Below are 10,100 nucleotides of genomic sequence, written 5' to 3'. Positions count from 1 at the left end.
TCCAGTATAGTCCAGTATAGTCCAGTCCAGTGTATTTCAGCCCAGTATAGTCCAGTATAGTCCAGTTTAGTTCAGTCCAGTTCAGTCCAGTACAGTTCAGTCCAATCCAGGAGAGTTCAGTCCAGTATAGTTTAGTCCAGTTCAGTCCAGTATAGTCCAGTATAGTCCAGTCCAGTAAATTTCAGTCAAGTATAGTCCAGTTCAGTCCAGTTCAGTCCAGTACAGTCCAGTTCAGTATAGTTCAGTCCAATATAGTCCAGTCCAGTATATTTCAGTCCAGTATAGTTCAGTATAGTCCAGTTCAGTCCAGTTTAGTTTAGTTCAGTCCAGTTCAGTCCAGTTCAGTCCAGTATAGTTCAGTCCAGTATAGTTTAGTCCAGTATAGTCCAGTATAGTTCAGTCCAGTCCAGTTCAGTCCAGTATAGTTCAGTCCAGTATATTCCAGTCCAGTATATTCCAGTCCAGTATAGTTCAGTCCAGTATATTCCAGTCCACTATATTCCAGTCCAGTATAGTTCAGTCCAGTATAGTTCAGTCAAGTCCAGTATAGTCCAGTCCAGTATAGTCCAGTCCAGTATAGTTCAGTATAGTCCAGTATAGTTCAGTCCAGTATAGTCCAGTATAGTTCAGTATAGTCCAGTATAGTCCAGTCCAGTATAGTCCAGTCCAGTATAGTTCAGTATAGTCCAGTATAGTTCAGTATAGTCCAGTATAGTTCAGTCCAGTATAGTCCAGTCCAGTATAGTTCAGTATAGTCAGTATAGTTCAGTATATTCCAGTCCAGTATAGTTCAGTCCAGTATAGTTCAGTCCAGTATAGTCCAGTATAGTCCAGTATAGTTCAGTCCAGTCTAGTTCAGTCCAGTATAGTCCAGTATAGTCCAGTATAGTTCAGTCCAGTATAGTTCAGTCCAGTCTAGTTCAGTCCAGTCTAGTTCAGTATAGTCCAGTATAGTCCAGTCCAGTATAGTTCAGTCCAGTTTAGTTCAGTCCAGTCTAGTTCAGTATAGTCCAGTATAGTCCAGTCCAGTATAGTTCAGTCCAGTATAGTCCAGTCCAGTATAGTCCAGTATAGTCCAGTGTAGTCCAGTCCAGTATAGTTCAGTCCAGTATAGTTCAGTCCAGTATAGTTCAGTACAGTCCAGTATAGTCCAGTCCAGTTCAGTATAGTTTAGTTCAGTCCAGTATAGTTCATTATAGTCCAGTGTAGTTCAGTATAGTCCAGTATATTTCAGTCCAGTTTAATTCAGTTGAGTATTGTTCAGTATAGTATAGTTCAGTCCAGTATAGTTCAGTATAGTTCAGTATAGTTCAGTCCAGTATAGTTCAGTATAGTCCAGTGTAGTTCAGTCCAGTATAGTCCAGTCCAGTCCAGTTCAGTCCAGTATAGTTCAGTCCAGTATAGTTCAGTCCAGTATAGTTCAGTATAGTTCAGTATAGTTCAGTATAGTTCAGTCCAGTATAGTTCAGTATAGTCCAGTATAGTCCAGTCCAGTATAGTTCAGTCCAGTATAGTATAGTCCAGTATAGTTCAGTCCAGTATAGTCCAGTATAGTTCAGTATAGTCCAGTATAGTCCAGTCCAGTATAGTCCAGTCCAGTATAGTTCAGTATAGTCCAGTATAGTTCAGTATAGTCCAGTATAGTTCAGTCCAGTATAGTCCAGTCCAGTATAGTTCAGTATAGTCAGTATAGTTCAGTATATTCCAGTCCAGTATAGTTCAGTCCAGTATAGTTCAGTCCAGTATAGTTCAGTCCAGTATAGTTCAGTCCAGTCTAGTTCAGTCCAGTATAGTCCAGTATAGTCCAGTATAGTCCAGTATAGTTCAGTCCAGTATAGTTCAGTCCAGTCTAGTTCAGTCCAGTCTAGTTCAGTATAGTCCAGTCCAGTATAGTTCAGTCCAGTTTAGTTCAGTCCAGTCTAGTTCAGTATAGTCCAGTCCAGTATAGTTCAGTCCAGTATAGTCCAGTCCAGTATAGTCCAGTATAGTCCAGTGTAGTCCAGTCCAGTATAGTTCAGTCCAGTATAGTTCAGTCCAGTATAGTTCAGTCCAGTATAGTTCAGTAGAGTCCAGTATAGTCCAGTCCAGTTCAGTATAGTTTAGTTCAGTCCAGTATAGTTCATTATAGTCCAGTGTAGTTCAGTATAGTCCAGTATATTTCAGTCCAGTTTAATTCAGTTGAGTATTGTTCAGTATAGTATAGTTCAGTCCAGTATAGTTCAGTATAGTTCAGTATAGTTCAGTATAGTTCAGTATAGTTCAGTATAGTTCAGTCCAGTATAGTTCAGTATAGTCCAGTATAGTCCAGTCCAGTATAGTTCAGTCCAGTATAGTTCAGTCCAGTATAGTCCAGTATAGTTCAGTATAGTTCAGTCCAGTATAGTTCAGTCCAGTATATTTTAGTCCGGTCCAGTAGAGTTCAGTTTAGTCCAGTATAGTTCAGTCAAGTATAGTTCAGTCAAGTATAGTTCAGTCCAGTATAGTCCAGTATAGTTTAGTCCAGTATAGTTCAGTCCAGTATAATCCAGTATAGTTCAGTCCAGTTTAATTCAGTATAGTTCAGTATAGTCCAGTATAGTTCAGTCCAGTTTAATTCAGTATAGTTCAGTATAGTCCAGTATAGTTCAGTCCAGTTTAATTCAGTATAGTTCAGTATAGTCCAGTGTAGTTCAGTATAGTTCATTATAGTCCAGTGTAGTTCAGTATAGTCCAGTATAGTTCAATCCAGTATAGTCCAGTCCAGTATAGTCCAGTCCAGTATAGTTCAGTCCAGTATAGTTCAGTTCAGTATAGTTCAGTCCAGTTTAATTCAGTATAGTTCAGTCCAGTTTAATTCAGTATAGTTCAGTATAGTCCAGTGTAGTTCAGTATAGTTCATTATAGTCCAGTGTAGTTCAGTATAGTTCATTATAGTCCAGTGTAGTTCAGTATAGTCCAGTATAGTTCAATCCAGTATAGTTTTGTCCAGTTCAGTCTAGTAGAGTTCAGTCTAGTCCTGTTTAATACAGTAGGTTTTTTCTTTGTATTATCTTTTTCCAGATCTAATGTGTTATATTCTCCTACATTAATTTCACATTTCCACAAACTTCAAAGTGGTTCCTTTCAAATAGTATCAAGAATCAGCATATCCTTTCTTCAGGTCCTGAGCTACAGGCAGTTAGATTTGGGTATTTTATTTTAGGTGGAAATTGAGATGGATCCTTATCTATGCAGGTATGGATCCATCCAGTCTAAATGGATATTTTAACACCAGTCTTTAATATGTCCTAAAAGTGGTAGTTCAACGTTCAATGTATAGTTTGGGTGTCATTTTAGGTGAAAATTGAAAATGAGGGGCGGTCCTTAAGAGGTTTAAGATAAATATGCTTTTTTTGTTTGTATGAAACATTTGTATGACATAATTTCAGTTCATGAAACATGGGACCAACACTTTACATGTTGCGTTTATATTTTTGTTCAGTGTACATTGTGTAATTTACTAAATGGTCCCTGACTATTCCCATATCGATGTCAAACCAAAAATGTAGCATGTCATTATGATGGGGTCGTGTGCAGCTGTGCTCTGAATGGATGATTACTGGTACTGCCAGCTGAGGGCAGGAAACAAATAAACCCAAATAAAACCGTTACAGTTTTTCATTCTGTGACATAAAATGTTTTCCTATCATCTCGCAAGCCTCCTTTTTGGACGAGACTGACTTTATGACCAAAATGATCCTATTTACACTTTGTAGTCCATTATGTCCACTATAATAAATGTTTCTGACTCATATCGATGCCACATAGGCCGTTTTCAAAATGAAAAAAAAAAGTAGCTTTTCAGGGGCAGTCGCTCTTTAGAGTGAAAAAGTGAGTCAGCGTCACTATGCTACTGTGGAATTGCCCTGGAACAGGGGTATTCAACTCTTACCCTACGACGCGCGTCAAACTCATTACACGGAGGTCCAAGTGTCAGCGGATTTTCGCTCCTCCCTTGTGCTTGACTGACTGGATTAAGGTCACTGATTAGTAAGGAACTCCCCTCACCTGGTTGTCTAGGGCTTAGTGTGGAACTCCCCTCACCTGGTTGTCTAGGTCTCAGTAAGGAACTCCTCTCACCTGGTTGTCTAGGTCTTAATAAGGAACTCCTCTCACCTGGTTGTCTAGGGCTTAGTGTGGAACTCCTCTCACCTGGTTGTCTAGGGCTTAGTGTGGAATTCCTCTCACCTGGTTGTCTAGGGCTTAGTAAGGAACTCCTCTCACCTGGTTGTCTAGGTCTCATTAAGGAACTCCCCTCACCTGGTTGTCTAGGGCTTAGTTTGGAACTCCTCTCACCTGGTTGTCTAGGTCTCAGTAAGGAACTCCCCTCACCTGGTTGTCTAGGTCTCAGTAAGGAACTCTCCTCACCTGGTTGTCTAGGGCTTAGTGTGGAACTCCTCTCACCTGGTTGTCTAGGGATTAGTAAGGAACTCCTCTCACCTGGTTGTCTAGGTCTCAGTAAGGAACTCCTCTCACCTGGTTGTCTAGGTCTCAGTAAGGAACTCCCCTCACCTGGTTGTCTAGGGCTTAGTGTGGAACTCCTCTCACCTGGTTGTCTAGGTCTCAGTAAGGAACTCCTCTCACCTGGTTGTCTAGGTCTCAGTAAGGAACTCTCCTCACCTGGTTGTCTAGGGCTTAGTGTGGAACTCCTCTCACCTGGTTGTCTAGGGCTTAGTAAGGAACTCCCCTCACCTGGTTGTCTAGGTCTCAGTAAGGAACTCCCCTCACCTGGTTGTCTAGGGCTTAGTGTGGAACTCCTCTCACCTGGTTGTCTAGGGCTTAGTAAGGAACTCTCCTCACCTGGTTGTCTAGGTCTCAGTAAGGAACTCCCCTCACCTGGTTGTCTAGGTCTCAGTAAGGAACTCCCCTCACCTGGTTGTCTAGGTCTCAGTAAGGAACTCTCCTCACCTGGTTGTCTAGGTCTCAGTAAGGAACTCCCCTCACCTGGTTGTCTAGGGCTTAGTAAGGAACTCCCCTCACCTGGTTGTCTAGGTCTCAGTAAGGAACTCCCCTCACCTGGTTGTCTAGGTCTCAGTAAGGAACTCCCCTCACCTGGTTGTCTAGGTCTCAGTAAGGAACTCCCCTCACCTGGTTGTCTAGGTCTCAGTAAGGAACTCTCCTCACCTGGTTGTCTAGGTCTCAGTAAGGAACTCCCCTCACCTGGTTGTCTAGGTCTCAGTAAGGAACTCTCCTCACCTGGTTGTCTAGGTCTCAGTAAGGAACTCCCCTCACCTGGTTGTCTAGGTCTCAGTAAGGAACTCTCCTCACCTGGTTGTCTAGGTCTCAGTAAGGAACTCCCCTCACCTGGTTGTCTAGGTCTCAGTAAGGAACTCTCCTCACCTGGTTGTCTAGGTCTCAGTAAGGAACTCCCCTCACCTGGTTGTCTAGGTCTCAGTAAGGAACTCCCCTCACCTGGTTGTCTAGGGCTTAGTAAGGAACTCTCCTCACCTGGTTGTCTAGGTCTCAGTAAGGAACTCCCCTCACCTGGTTGTCTAGGTCTCAGTAAGGACCTCTCCTCACCTGGTCCCTTTTTATTGATTTGATTTAATTAGAGGTTCTGTTCAATCTGTATTTTGAAAGTGATTTTGTATTTTTGTGTCAAACATAAATAAAGATACATAAAAGCTGTTTAAGCACAAGTGCACGTTTAAGCACCATTTATAACACACCACTTTAGCTTGGTCCAGGTCACAATTCTTTCATACGTGATTTAGATGGGGTCCCCCCCACATTCTAAAATTGCATTTTTGCCCCCCCCCCCCTCAGTTTTATCATTAGAATAGGATACAAATGAGGCGACGGTGGGCTTTAGGACCATGTGGACACCTCTGAGCGGTTGGGTAGGCTGTTTGGAGTATTTATCAAACTGGAAAAAAAAAAAAAAAAAACCTTTATTTAACCTTTATTTAACTAGGCAAGTCAGTTAAGAACAAATTCTTATTTACAATGACGGCCTAGTGGGTTAACCACCTTGTTCAGGAGCAGAACGACAGATTTTTACCTTGTCAGCTCTGCGATTCAATCTTGCAACCTTTCAGGTTACTGGCCCAATGCTCCAACCACTAGGCTACCCTGCCACCCTAAAATGTGGTACACACACACACACACACACACACACACACACACACACACACACACACACACACACACACACACACACACACACACACACACACACACACACACACACACACACACACACACACACACACACACACACACACACACACACAGAGAGAGAGTCTGTCCTTCCCCCACTTTCACTCTCCCTATAAGTCTATCATTAATATTACGTGTTAGCATTAAACTGAACCCCACATGTATGTGTCAGTCGGCGTTTAAATAAGGCTTGCTGTCTGGGGTTACTAGACTGTAAGATTCAGACATACTTATTGAATTATTCAGGCTTCATGTCTTGTTACTATGGTGATGGTGTGTGTGTGAATGCAGCGTGTGTGTGTGTGTGTGTGTGTGTGTGTGTGTGTGTGTGTGTGTGTGTGTGTGTGTGTGTGTGTGTGTGTGTGTGTGTGTGTGTGTGTGTGTGTGTGTGTGTGTGTGTGTGTGTGTGTGCGTGTGTGTGCATGAAGGTGGGCTGTGGTGTGTGTGTTGTGCGTATGCAATTATTCAGATAGGTTGCTTGGATCATCATGGTTGACACTCTCTCTCTCTCACACACACACACGTTAATTAAACGTTTCGGTTTACCTTGCCAGGGTATCTTTTCCCGTTGTTAAAATAAACGGTGGCCTACCCCAGTGAAAAAATGTGACCTCTGTGTCAAACACCCACGCGCTGTCAACAGAGACAATATTTTAGTTTCCTGTTTCCTGAGAGAGATATTTGGGACGCACTCTGTATTTCATCTCAAGGTAGTCTACTATGGAGAGACCAGACTAGTCTACTGTGGAGAGAACAGACTAGTCTACTGTGGAGAGAACAGACTAGTCTACTGTGGAGAGTACAGACTAGTCTACTGTGGAGAGTACAGACTAGTCTACTGTGGAGAGAACAGACTTGTCTACTGTGGAGAGAACAGACTAGTCTACTGTGGAGAGACCAGACTAGTCTACTGTGGAGAGAACATACTAGTCTACTGTGGAGAGAACAGACTAGTCTACTATGGAGAGACCAGACTAGTCTACTGTGGAGAGAACAGACTAGTCTACTATGGAGAGACCAGACTAGTCTACTGTGGAGAGAACAGACTAGTCTACTGTGGAGAGTACAGACTAGTCTACTGTGGAGAGTACAGACTAGTCTACTGTGGAGAGAACAGACTAGTCTACTGTGGAGAGAACAGACTAGTCTACTGTGGAGAGAACAGACTAGTCTACTGTGGAGAGACCAGACTAGTCTACTGTGGAGAGAACAGACTGGTCTACTGTGGAGAGACCAGACTAGTCTACTGTGGAGAGAACAGACTAGTCTACTGTGGAGAGAACAGACTAGTCTACTATGGAGAGACCAGACTAGTCTACTATGGAGAGACCAGACTAGTCTACTGTGGAGAGAACAGACTAGTCTACTGTGGAGAGACCAGACTAGTCTACTGTGGAGAGAACAGACTAGTCTACTGTGGAGAGAACAGAATAATGGTTCTAAACCCTAATAAACACTTTGTTGTAAGGGTGTTAGGTAGGCCCATGGCGGTTATGAGGAATTGTCTTGAGAATAGAACATGTGCAAGAAATAGACTGTAAACTTCTAAGTACTAAAATGGCGACTGGTGGAATATGCTGCTTGTGCTATGTGGTTAGTAGGCCTATGGTAGTGAATCAAAGTGTGAACATGTGTGACAGGTGGAGAGAGAGAGAGAGAGAGAGAGGGGGAGGGGTGAGGAACTGAGAGAGAGAGAGCTATTGTAGCTGGTGTGATGGCAGGAAAGAGAGAGAGAGAGAGAGAGAGAGAGAGAGAGAGAGAGAGAGATGAGAGGGGGGGGGGGGGGAGAGAGAGAGAGAGAGGAGATGAGGAACTGAGAGAGAGAGAGAGAGAGAGAGGGAGAGAGGAGGAGAGAGAGAGAGAGAGAGAGAGAGAGAGAGAGAGAGAGAGAGAGAGAGGGGATGAGGAACTGAGAGAGAGAGAGAGAGAGAGCTATTGTAGCTGGTGTGATGGCAGGAGAGAGAAAGAGAGAATCACTGCTTGATTCTGTTGGCGCGAGTGAAGATGGAGGAAATGACTGGAATACTGTAACATCTGAGAATGGAGACAAAAACAAAAATGGCTATACTGGTAAATGGAGATAAGCACTAAGCACCGGTACGATAACGCCTCATTCGAGTGCGATTCATGAGCAAGGATAGGTATTTTTTGGGGGGGGGGGGGGGACAGTGGGACAGTTTGTTGACGGATGCATTGGGAGGAGTGGTAGGATGTTGATTTCGTGTGTGTCAAAAGAACAAAAGCAGAAAGCACTATGGATGTACAAATTATCCACGCATGAAGTGCAATGCTATGATTGTCGGAGTAGGACAGTGACAAGAAGTGTCACATCTGGCGTCTCGACGGAGATGGAGGCTTCATGGTTTTAGATGAACATGCCACGAATAGTTGATTTCACATCGCCTAACCCACAATGTGAATAGAAAGGAGAAAAAGCCTTTCTGTATTATTGATGTTTGATGAAGAAGTTCTCCCGACCCATGTAAAGCTGGGATATATGAGATATGCGGTGGGAGCTTATGTACAAAAGCCACTTCAATGTCATAAATGTAAAAAGTTTGGCCACGTGTCAAGTGTTTGCAAAACGAAGATATCATTGTTGAAAAGTCTGAGGATGCAAGGTGTTGCAATTGTGATGGGAATCACGTTCCAGAGTTCCCAGAGTGCCCTGTTGGGGTGAAGGAGGTCAAAGTAGGAAGGGTCAGGGCAGGTGAGAAGGTCTCCTATGCAGAGGCAGTGAAGATTGTTGAAGCAGCAAGTAGAGATGATGAAGCTTTGGCAGAAGATGCCCAACAGTCTGTAAATGTCAGTCAGTTGAGAAATCCTGAAACACTAGTCATGAAAAAGGTAGCTGTTTGTGTGTTTATTGTGCAGGTGATTCATTGTACAGGACAAACTAACAAAAAACTAAATGGAGTAAAGTGGAAATCACTGTGAAAGCGGTTAAAGGTTTCTGGATCTCCTGGATTTCACAGCTGAAATATTGCAGGGATACTGTCTGAAGATGCTTCTCCCTCTCAGGCCCCAGAGCCTGTAGGGATCTCACTACATTTTACTAAAGTGAAGGAATACATTGCATTTTATTATTATTATTTATTTAAATAATATGAGTGTGTTATTATTTATTTTAGAAATGTTTTTGTTAAAGTATCTCAGTTTTTACCTCACCCAGTAGGTGGTGGCAATACACAGAGAAAGAGAGAGAGAGAGATTTATTTATTCCTGAGTTCGATGTTAATCTATGCAAGAGACTAACAAATGATTGAGATTTATATTCAACAGAAATGGTTGTGATAATTGTTGGATTGCAGTGATTAGAGGAGGTGTAACATAGAAGACTGTTGATATGATGGGACTCTGCATCAGTGTTGTAGTTTAAGAACGGGAGGATTTATGGGTAGACATAACAATGCTGTTGTCGGGGTAACAAAGAGACGGTAATGAAGTTGAGCTCCGTTGGATTCCGGGGATGAAAGATGGCTGGCAGAGACAATGGGATAAAAGTGGTAAGGGGTAGACATTTTTATAGTGCCTGGAAATCTGTACGGGAGACAGTGTCATATAATGGGAACAGAATGGAGGAGGTTATGTTGTGTAGGATGAGATTCGGGATTGAATTGATCTTTGAAAACGGATAGGGAAACATGGAGTTGATGAGAAAAATCTGTCAATTAAAATTAACTAATTTAGTTAAACGAATCTATGGATTTCACCTGACTCGGAATACAGATATGCATCTGTTGGTCACAGATACCTTAAATAAGAAAGGGCTTCACAATATTTTTTTGTGCATTTAAATGGCCATCGATAAAATGCAATTGTGTTCATTGTCCGTAGCTAATGTCTGCCTGTCCATACCATAACCCCACAGCTACCGCGGTACTCTCTGTTCACAACGTTGACATCAGTAAACCGCTCACCCA

Source organism: Salmo salar, chromosome 18 (assembly GCF_965601325.2).
Source record: "Salmo salar chromosome 18, fSalSal1, whole genome shotgun sequence".
Classification (NCBI taxonomy): Eukaryota; Metazoa; Chordata; class Actinopteri; order Salmoniformes; family Salmonidae; genus Salmo; species Salmo salar.
Note: the sequence above shows the minus strand (reverse complement) of the source record.